Raw genomic sequence first — 12,306 nt, forward strand, 5'->3', positions numbered from 1 at the left:
AGTTTTCAGGCTATTTCCATGGGGACGTTTGTATAGACAACCCCCCGTGGTAAAGGGAAGCTATATAGTTTCCAAGAAAGGATATAGAGCGACTGTTTTAAAGTTATTTAATGCCTAAATGGTTAAGGAAAGAGATAATAATATTTCAAACCCGTATTTTAAACTATTTCCATGCGAAAAATGCGAGGCTCCCAGATGTGCCACTAAGTTTTCAGGCTATATCCATAGGGACGTTTGTATAGACGACCCCTTGTAGTAAAGGGAAGCTATATAGTTTCCAAGAAAGGATATAGAGCGACTGTTTTAAAGTTATTTAATGCCTAAATGGTTAAGGAAAGAGATAATAATATTTCAAACCCGTATTTTAAACTATTTCCATGCGAAAAATGCGAGGCTCCCAGATGTGCCACTAAGTTTTCAGGCTATATCCATAGGGACGTTTGTATAGACGACCCCTTGTAGTAAAGGGAAGCTATATAGTTTCCAAGAAAGGATATAGAGCGACTGTTTTAAAGTTATTTAATGCCTAAATGGTTAAGGAAAGAGATAATAATATTTCAAACCCGTATTTTAAACTATTTCCATGCGAAAAATGCGAGGCTCCCAGATGTGCCACTAAGTTTTCAGGCTATTTCCATGGGGACGTTTGTATAGACAACCCCCCGTGGTAAAGGGAAGCTATATAGTTTTCACCAGGTGGTATAGAGCGACTGTTTTAAAGTTATTTAATGCCTAAATGGTTAAGGAAAGAGATAATAATATTTCAAACCCGTATTTTAAACTATTTCCATGCGAAAAATGCGAGGCTCCCAGATGTGCCACTAAGTTTTCAGGCTATTTCCATGGGGACGTTTGTATAGACAACCCCCCGTGGTAAAGGGAAGCTATATAGTTTCCAAGAAAGGATATAGAGCGACTGTTTTAAAGTTATTTAATGCCTAAATGGTTAAGGAAAGAGATAATAATATTTCAAACCCGTATTTTAAACTATTTCCATGCGAAAAATGCGAGGCTCCCAGATGTGCCACTAAGTTTTCAGGCTATATCCATAGGGACGTTTGTATAGACGACCCCTTGTAGTAAAGGGAAGCTATATAGTTTCCAAGAAAGGATATAGAGCGACTGTTTTAAAGTTATTTAATGCCTAAATGGTTAAGGAAAGAGATAATAATATTTCAAACCCGTATTTTAAACTATTTCCATGCGAAAAATGCGAGGCTCCCAGATGTGCCACTAAGTTTTCAGGCTATTTCCATGGGGACGTTTGTATAGACAACCCCCCGTGGTAAAGGGAAGCTATATAGTTTCCAAGAAAGGATATAGAGCGACTGTTTTAAAGTTATTTAATGCCTAAATGGTTAAGGAAAGAGATAATAATATTTCAAACCCGTATTTTAAACTATTTCCATGCGAAAAATGCGAGGCTCCCAGATGTGCCACTAAGTTTTCAGGCTATATCCATAGGGACGTTTGTATAGACGACCCCTTGTAGTAAAGGGAAGCTATATAGTTTCCAAGAAAGGATATAGAGCGACTGTTTTAAAGTTATTTAATGCCTAAATGGTTAAGGAAAGAGATAATAATATTTCAAACCCGTATTTTAAACTATTTCCATGCGAAAAATGCGAGGCTCCCAGATGTGCCACTAAGTTTTCAGGCTATATCCATAGGGACGTTTGTATAGACGACCCCTTGTAGTAAAGGGAAGCTATATAGTTTCCAAGAAAGGATATAGAGCGACTGTTTTAAAGTTATTTAATGCCTAAATGGTTAAGGAAAGAGATAATAATATTTCAAACCCGTATTTTAAACTATTTCCATGCGAAAAATGCGAGGCTCCCAGATGTGCCACTAAGTTTTCAGGCTATATCCATAGGGACGTTTGTATAGACGACCCCTTGTAGTAAAGGGAAGCTATATAGTTTCCAAGAAAGGATATAGAGCGACTGTTTTAAAGTTATTTAATGCCTAAATGGTTAAGGAAAGAGATAATAATATTTCAAACCCGTATTTTAAACTATTTCCATGCGAAAAATGCGAGGCTCCCAGATGTGCCACTAAGTTTTCAGGCTATTTCCATTCGGACGTTTGTATAGACAACCCCCCGTGGTAAAGGGAAGCTATATAGTTTTCACCAGGTGGTATAGAGCGACTGTTTTAAAGTTATTTAATGCCTAAATGGTTAAGGAAAGAGATAATAATATTTCAAACCCGTATTTTAAACTATTTCCATGCGAAAAATGCGAGGCTCCCAGATGTGCCACTAAGTTTTCAGGCTATATCCATAGGGACGTTTGTATAGACGACCCCTTGTAGTAAAGGGAAGCTATATAGTTTCCAAGAAAGGATATAGAGCGACTGTTTTAAAGTTATTTAATGCCTAAATGGTTAAGGAAAGAGATAATAATATTTCAAACCCGTATTTTAAACTATTTCCATGCGAAAAATGCGAGGCTCCCAGATGTGCCACTAAGTTTTCAGGCTATATCCATAGGGACGTTTGTATAGACGACCCCTTGTAGTAAAGGGAAGCTATATAGTTTCCAAGAAAGGATATAGAGCGACTGTTTTAAAGTTATTTAATGCCTAAATGGTTAAGGAAAGAGATAATAATATTTCAAACCCGTATTTTAAACTATTTCCATGCGAAAAATGCGAGGCTCCCAGATGTGCCACTAAGTTTTCAGGCTATATCCATAGGGACGTTTGTATAGACGACCCCTTGTAGTAAAGGGAAGCTATATAGTTTCCAAGAAAGGATATAGAGCGACTGTTTTAAAGTTATTTAATGCCTAAATGGTTAAGGAAAGAGATAATAATATTTCAAACCCGTATTTTAAACTATTTCCATGCGAAAAATGCGAGGCTCCCAGATGTGCCACTAAGTTTTCAGGCTATATCCATAGGGACGTTTGTATAGACGACCCCTTGTAGTAAAGGGAAGCTATATAGTTTCCAAGAAAGGATATAGAGCGACTGTTTTAAAGTTATTTAATGCCTAAATGGTTAAGGAAAGAGATAATAATATTTCAAACCCGTATTTTAAACTATTTCCATGCGAAAAATGCGAGGCTCCCAGATGTGCCACTAAGTTTTCAGGCTATATCCATAGGGACGTTTGTATAGACGACCCCTTGTAGTAAAGGGAAGCTATATAGTTTCCAAGAAAGGATATAGAGCGACTGTTTTAAAGTTATTTAATGCCTAAATGGTTAAGGAAAGAGATAATAATATTTCAAACCCGTATTTTAAACTATTTCCATGCGAAAAATGCGAGGCTCCCAGATGTGCCACTAAGTTTTCAGGCTATTTCCATGGGGACGTTTGTATAGACAACCCCCCGTGGTAAAGGGAAGCTATATAGTTTTCACCAGGTGGTATAGAGCGACTGTTTTAAAGTTATTTAATGCCTAAATGGTTAAGGAAAGAGATAATAATATTTCAAACCCGTATTTTAAACTATTTCCATGCGAAAAATGCGAGGCTCCCAGATGTGCCACTAAGTTTTCAGGCTATATCCATAGGGACGTTTGTATAGACGACCCCTTGTAGTAAAGGGAAGCTATATAGTTTCCAAGAAAGGATATAGAGCGACTGTTTTAAAGTTATTTAATGCCTAAATGGTTAAGGAAAGAGATAATAATATTTCAAACCCGTATTTTAAACTATTTCCATGCGAAAAATGCGAGGCTCCCAGATGTGCCACTAAGTTTTCAGGCTATTTCCATTCGGACGTTTGTATAGACAACCCCCCGTGGTAAAGGGAAGCTATATAGTTTTCACCAGGTGGTATAGAGCGACTGTTTTAAAGTTATTTAATGCCTAAATGGTTAAGGAAAGAGATAATAATATTTCAAACCCGTATTTTAAACTATTTCCATGCGAAAAATGCGAGGCTCCCAGATGTGCCACTAAGTTTTCAGGCTATATCCATAGGGACGTTTGTATAGACGACCCCTTGTAGTAAAGGGAAGCTATATAGTTTCCAAGAAAGGATATAGAGCGACTGTTTTAAAGTTATTTAATGCCTAAATGGTTAAGGAAAGAGATAATAATAATTCAAACCCGTATTTTAAACTATTTCCATGCGAAAAATGCGAGGCTCCCAGATGTGCCACTAAGTTTTCAGGCTATATCCATAGGGACGTTTGTATAGACGACCCCTTGTAGTAAAGGGAAGCTATATAGTTTCCAAGAAAGGATATAGAGCGACTGTTTTAAAGTTATTTAATGCCTAAATGGTTAAGGAAAGAGATAATAATATTTCAAACCCGTATTTTAAACTATTTCCATGCGAAAAATGCGAGGCTCCCAGATGTGCCACTAAGTTTTCAGGCTATTTCCATTCGGACGTTTGTATAGACAACCCCCCGTGGTAAAGGGAAGCTATATAGTTTTCACCAGGTGGTATAGAGCGACTGTTTTAAAGTTATTTAATGCCTAAATGGTTAAGGAAAGAGATAATAATATTTCAAACCCGTATTTTAAACTATTTGCATGCGAAAAATGCGAGGCTCCCAGATGTGCCACTAAGTTTTCAGGCTATATCCATAGGGACGTTTGTATAGACGACCCCTTGTAGTAAAGGGAAGCTATATAGTTTCCAAGAAAGGATATAGAGCGACTGTTTTAAAGTTATTTAATGCCTAAATGGTTAAGGAAAGAGATAATAATATTTCAAACCCGTATTTTAAACTATTTCCATGCGAAAAATGCGAGGCTCCCAGATGTGCCACTAAGTTTTCAGGCTATATCCATAGGGACGTTTGTATAGACGACCCCTTGTAGTAAAGGGAAGCTATATAGTTTCCAAGAAAGGATATAGAGCGACTGTTTTAAAGTTATTTAATGCCTAAATGGTTAAGGAAAGAGATAATAATATTTCAAACCCGTATTTTAAACTATTTCCATGCGAAAAATGCGAGGCTCCCAGATGTGCCACTAAGTTTTCAGGCTATTTCCATGGGGACGTTTGTATAGACAACCCCCCGTGGTAAAGGGAAGCTATATAGTTTTCACCAGGTGGTATAGAGCGACTGTTTTAAAGTTATTTAATGCCTAAATGGTTAAGGAAAGAGATAATAATATTTCAAACCCGTATTTTAAACTATTTCCATGCGAAAAATGCGAGGCTCCCAGATGTGCCACTAAGTTTTCAGGCTATATCCATAGGGACGTTTGTATAGACGACCCCTTGTAGTAAAGGGAAGCTATATAGTTTCCAAGAAAGGATATAGAGCGACTGTTTTAAAGTTATTTAATGCCTAAATGGTTAAGGAAAGAGATAATAATATTTCAAACCCGTATTTTAAACTATTTCCATGCGAAAAATGCGAGGCTCCCAGATGTGCCACTAAGTTTTCAGGCTATTTCCATGGGGACGTTTGTATAGACAACCCCCCGTGGTAAAGGGAAGCTATATAGTTTCCAAGAAAGGATATAGAGCGACTGTTTTAAAGTTATTTAATGCCTAAATGGTTAAGGAAAGAGATAATAATATTTCAAACCCGTATTTTAAACTATTTCCATGCGAAAAATGCGAGGCTCCCAGATGTGCCACTAAGTTTTCAGGCTATATCCATAGGGACGTTTGTATAGACGACCCCTTGTAGTAAAGGGAAGCTATATAGTTTCCAAGAAAGGATATAGAGCGACTGTTTTAAAGTTATTTAATGCCTAAATGGTTAAGGAAAGAGATAATAATATTTCAAACCCGTATTTTAAACTATTTCCATGCGAAAAATGCGAGGCTCCCAGATGTGCCACTAAGTTTTCAGGCTATATCCATAGGGACGTTTGTATAGACGACCCCTTGTAGTAAAGGGAAGCTATATAGTTTCCAAGAAAGGATATAGAGCGACTGTTTTAAAGTTATTTAATGCCTAAATGGTTAAGGAAAGAGATAATAATATTTCAAACCCGTATTTTAAACTATTTCCATGCGAAAAATGCGAGGCTCCCAGATGTGCCACTAAGTTTTCAGGCTATATCCATAGGGACGTTTGTATAGACGACCCCTTGTAGTAAAGGGAAGCTATATAGTTTCCAAGAAAGGATATAGAGCGACTGTTTTAAAGTTATTTAATGCCTAAATGGTTAAGGAAAGAGATAATAATATTTCAAACCCGTATTTTAAACTATTTCCATGCGAAAAATGCGAGGCTCCCAGATGTGCCACTAAGTTTTCAGGCTATTTCCATTCGGACGTTTGTATAGACAACCCCCCGTGGTAAAGGGAAGCTATATAGTTTTCACCAGGTGGTATAGAGCGACTGTTTTAAAGTTATTTAATGCCTAAATGGTTAAGGAAAGAGATAATAATATTTCAAACCCGTATTTTAAACTATTTCCATGCGAAAAATGCGAGGCTCCCAGATGTGCCACTAAGTTTTCAGGCTATATCCATAGGGACGTTTGTATAGACGACCCCTTGTAGTAAAGGGAAGCTATATAGTTTCCAAGAAAGGATATAGAGCGACTGTTTTAAAGTTATTTAATGCCTAAATGGTTAAGGAAAGAGATAATAATATTTCAAACCCGTATTTTAAACTATTTCCATGCGAAAAATGCGAGGCTCCCAGATGTGCCACTAAGTTTTCAGGCTATATCCATAGGGACGTTTGTATAGACGACCCCTTGTAGTAAAGGGAAGCTATATAGTTTCCAAGAAAGGATATAGAGCGACTGTTTTAAAGTTATTTAATGCCTAAATGGTTAAGGAAAGAGATAATAATATTTCAAACCCGTATTTTAAACTATTTCCATGCGAAAAATGCGAGGCTCCCAGATGTGCCACTAAGTTTTCAGGCTATTTCCATGGGGACGTTTGTATAGACAACCCCCCGTGGTAAAGGGAAGCTATATAGTTTTCACCAGGTGGTATAGAGCGACTGTTTTAAAGTTATTTAATGCCTAAATGGTTAAGGAAAGAGATAATAATATTTCAAACCCGTATTTTAAACTATTTCCATGCGAAAAATGCGAGGCTCCCAGATGTGCCACTAAGTTTTCAGGCTATATCCATAGGGACGTTTGTATAGACGACCCCTTGTAGTAAAGGGAAGCTATATAGTTTCCAAGAAAGGATATAGAGCGACTGTTTTAAAGTTATTTAATGCCTAAATGGTTAAGGAAAGAGATAATAATATTTCAAACCCGTATTTTAAACTATTTCCATGCGAAAAATGCGAGGCTCCCAGATGTGCCACTAAGTTTTCAGGCTATTTCCATTCGGACGTTTGTATAGACAACCCCCCGTGGTAAAGGGAAGCTATATAGTTTTCACCAGGTGGTATAGAGCGACTGTTTTAAAGTTATTTAATGCCTAAATGGTTAAGGAAAGAGATAATAATATTTCAAACCCGTATTTTAAACTATTTCCATGCGAAAAATGCGAGGCTCCCAGATGTGCCACTAAGTTTTCAGGCTATATCCATAGGGACGTTTGTATAGACGACCCCTTGTAGTAAAGGGAAGCTATATAGTTTCCAAGAAAGGATATAGAGCGACTGTTTTAAAGTTATTTAATGCCTAAATGGTTAAGGAAAGAGATAATAATATTTCAAACCCGTATTTTAAACTATTTCCATGCGAAAAATGCGAGGCTCCCAGATGTGCCACTAAGTTTTCAGGCTATATCCATAGGGACGTTTGTATAGACGACCCCTTGTAGTAAAGGGAAGCTATATAGTTTCCAAGAAAGGATATAGAGCGACTGTTTTAAAGTTATTTAATGCCTAAATGGTTAAGGAAAGAGATAATAATATTTCAAACCCGTATTTTAAACTATTTCCATGCGAAAAATGCGAGGCTCCGAGATGTGCCACTAAGTTTTCAGGCTATATCCATAGGGACGTTTGTATAGACGACCCCTTGTAGTAAAGGGAAGCTATATAGTTTCCAAGAAAGGATATAGAGCGACTGTTTTAAAGTTATTTAATGCCTAAATGGTTAAGGAAAGAGATAATAATATTTCAAACCCGTATTTTAAACTATTTCCATGCGAAAAATGCGAGGCTCCCAGATGTGCCACTAAGTTTTCAGGCTATTTCCATTCGGACGTTTGTATAGACAACCCCCCGTGGTAAAGGGAAGCTATATAGTTTTCACCAGGTGGTATAGAGCGACTGTTTTAAAGTTATTTAATGCCTAAATGGTTAAGGAAAGAGATAATAATATTTCAAACCCGTATTTTAAACTATTTCCATGCGAAAAATGCGAGGCTCCCAGATGTGCCACTAAGTTTTCAGGCTATATCCATAGGGACGTTTGTATAGACGACCCCTTGTAGTAAAGGGAAGCTATATAGTTTCCAAGAAAGGATATAGAGCGACTGTTTTAAAGTTATTTAATGCCTAAATGGTTAAGGAAAGAGATAATAATATTTCAAACCCGTATTTTAAACTATTTCCATGCGAAAAATGCGAGGCTCCCAGATGTGCCACTAAGTTTTCAGGCTATATCCATAGGGACGTTTGTATAGACGACCCCTTGTAGTAAAGGGAAGCTATATAGTTTCCAAGAAAGGATATAGAGCGACTGTTTTAAAGTTATTTAATGCCTAAATGGTTAAGGAAAGAGATAATAATATTTCAAACCCGTATTTTAAACTATTTCCATGCGAAAAATGCGAGGCTCCCAGATGTGCCACTAAGTTTTCAGGCTATTTCCATTCGGACGTTTGTATAGACAACCCCCCGTGGTAAAGGGAAGCTATATAGTTTTCACCAGGTGGTATAGAGCGACTGTTTTAAAGTTATTTAATGCCTAAATGGTTAAGGAAAGAGATAATAATATTTCAAACCCGTATTTTAAACTATTTCCATGCGAAAAATGCGAGGCTCCCAGATGTGCCACTAAGTTTTCAGGCTATATCCATAGGGACGTTTGTATAGACGACCCCTTGTAGTAAAGGGAAGCTATATAGTTTCCAAGAAAGGATATAGAGCGACTGTTTTAAAGTTATTTAATGCCTAAATGGTTAAGGAAAGAGATAATAATATTTCAAACCCGTATTTTAAACTATTTCCATGCGAAAAATGCGAGGCTCCCAGATGTGCCACTAAGTTTTCAGGCTATATCCATAGGGACGTTTGTATAGACGACCCCTTGTAGTAAAGGGAAGCTATATAGTTTCCAAGAAAGGATATAGAGCGACTGTTTTAAAGTTATTTAATGCCTAAATGGTTAAGGAAAGAGATAATAATATTTCAAACCCGTATTTTAAACTATTTCCATGCGAAAAATGCGTGGCTCCCAGATGTGCCACTAAGTTTTCAGGCTATATCCATAGGGACGTTTGTATAGACGACCCCTTGTAGTAAAGGGAAGCTATATAGTTTCCAAGAAAGGATATAGAGCGACTGTTTTAAAGTTATTTAATGCCTAAATGGTTAAGGAAAGAGATAATAATATTTCAAACCCGTATTTTAAACTATTTCCATGCGAAAAATGCGAGGCTCCCAGATGTGCCACTAAGTTTTCAGGCTATTTCCATTCGGACGTTTGTATAGACAACCCCCCGTGGTAAAGGGAAGCTATATAGTTTTCACCAGGTGGTATAGAGCGACTGTTTTAAAGTTATTTAATGCCTAAATGGTTAAGGAAAGAGATAATAATATTTCAAACCCGTATTTTAAACTATTTCCATGCGAAAAATGCGAGGCTCCCAGATGTGCCACTAAGTTTTCAGGCTATATCCATAGGGACGTTTGTATAGACGACCCCTTGTAGTAAAGGGAAGCTATATAGTTTCCAAGAAAGGATATAGAGCGACTGTTTTAAAGTTATTTAATGCCTAAATGGTTAAGGAAAGAGATAATAATATTTCAAACCCGTATTTTAAACTATTTCCATGCGAAAAATGCGAGGCTCCCAGATGTGCCACTAAGTTTTCAGGCTATATCCATAGGGACGTTTGTATAGACGACCCCTTGTAGTAAAGGGAAGCTATATAGTTTCCAAGAAAGGATATAGAGCGACTGTTTTAAAGTTATTTAATGCCTAAATGGTTAAGGAAAGAGATAATAATATTTCAAACCCGTATTTTAAACTATTTCCATGCGAAAAATGCGAGGCTCCCAGATGTGCCACTAAGTTTTCAGGCTATTTCCATTCGGACGTTTGTATAGACAACCCCCCGTGGTAAAGGGAAGCTATATAGTTTTCACCAGGTGGTATAGAGCGACTGTTTTAAAGTTATTTAATGCCTAAATGGTTAAGGAAAGAGATAATAATATTTCAAACCCGTATTTTAAACTATTTCCATGCGAAAAATGCGAGGCTCCCAGATGTGCCACTAAGTTTTCAGGCTATATCCATAGGGACGTTTGTATAGACGACCCCTTGTAGTAAAGGGAAGCTATATAGTTTCCAAGAAAGGATATAGAGCGACTGTTTTAAAGTTATTTAATGCCTAAATGGTTAAGGAAAGAGATAATAATATTTCAAACCCGTATTTTAAACTATTTCCATGCGAAAAATGCGAGGCTCCCAGATGTGCCACTAAGTTTTCAGGCTATTTCCATTCGGACGTTTGTAGACGACCCCCTGTGTTAAAGAGAAGCGATATAGTTTCCGAGACAGGATATAGAGCTACACCTTTTACTTCATTTTATGCCTAAATGGTGAAGTAAAGATATAATAATATTTTAAACCCGTATATTAAACTATTTCCATGCGAAAAATGCGAGGCTCCCAGATGTGCCACTAAGTTTTCAGGCTTTTTCCATAGGGACGTTTGCATAGACAACGCCCTGTGTTAAAGAGAAGCAATATTGTTTCCAAATGGGGGTATAGAGGGTCTGTTTTAGAGTTATTTTATGCCTCAGTTGTTCAGAAAAGAGAAAATAATATTTCAAACACTTTTTTCAAACTATTTCCATGCGAAACATGCGAGGCTCCCAGATGTGCCACTAAGTTTTCAGGCTAATTCCATTCGGACGTTTGTAATAGACGACCCTCTGTGTTAAAGGGAAGCTATAAAGTTTCCAAAAGGGGATATAGAGCGACTGTTTTCAAGTTATTGTATGCCTAAATGGTTAAGGAAAGAGATAATAATATTTCAAACCCGTATTTTAAACTATTTCCATGCGAAAAATGCGAGGCTCCCAGATGTGCCACTAAGTCTTCAGGCTATTTCCATACGGACGTTTCCATAGACAACCCCTAGTGGTAAAGGGAAGCAATATAGTTTCCAAAAGGGGGTATAGAGCGACTGTTTTAAAGTTATTTTATGCCTAAATTGTTTAGGAAAGAGATAATAATATTTCAAACAAGTATTTTAAACTATTTCCATGCGAAACATGCGAGGCTCCCAGATGTGCCACTAAGTTTTCAGGCTCTTTTCCAATGGGACGTTTGTATAGACGAACCCCTGTGTTAAAGGGAAGCTATATAGTTTCCGAGACAGGATATAGAGCTACTCCTTTTACCTCATTTTATGCCTAAATGTTTAAGTAAAAAGATAATAATATTTCAAACCTGTATTTGAAACTATTTCCATGCGATTCATGCGAGGCTTCCAGATGTGCTACGAAATTTTCAGGCTATTTCCATAGTGACGTTTGGATAGAGAAAACCCTATGTTAAAGGGAAGACATATAGTTCCCGAGTGAGTGAGTTAAAAGTTAACGAGAGAGGTTGTAGATCGAAATGATTTACCAACAATTTTACAGGTTGGGAGTTATGCAGAAGAAGCATATGATGTGACTGTAATTCCCTTGACTTTACTACTAAGATAATCTAGTTTACCCTTTCTTTACCAATGTGTTGTATTTAACTTAGATTTTATGGTAATGTTGCAGCCATGTTTCTTATTTCGTTTCCGATGAAACTTTGATCATTGGTAACATTACATAACATTTGCAAAGGACGGGCATACAAAAGAACTACACAAAGGTCAAACTACTGATCATATGAATCATATTATATATAGTAGCTTCACGCGATGTATGCTCAGTTGCTTTATAAGATTATTTGATGAAAAAAAAATGCATTATAACACAAGAACATACTGATATATATCTTTACTATCTATATGGCTACTTTACCTATTTGACACGCTTGATGATAAAATAGTTGGAACTAATTGAAGATGATATTGTATAATATAAATGCATTCCCAGCCGGAAGTAAAGAACGTGTCGTCTGTTACAAACAGCTTGCAGATTAATTATCCAGCCGTCCTCGTCTTTATCAGTTAGGAGGTGGGAGATTTGTTCATGTGAACCTTCACTGAAGGGATTTGTTCCGGGGCCGCGCTGCAGTTTATTTGGAGATGTCGTATCAGATTACAAAAGTGCTGTC

Source organism: Haliotis rufescens, unplaced genomic scaffold, assembly GCF_023055435.1.
Source record: "Haliotis rufescens isolate VD_foot unplaced genomic scaffold, xgHalRufe1.0.p SCAF_96, whole genome shotgun sequence".
Lineage (NCBI taxonomy): Eukaryota > Metazoa > Mollusca > Gastropoda > Lepetellida > Haliotidae > Haliotis > Haliotis rufescens.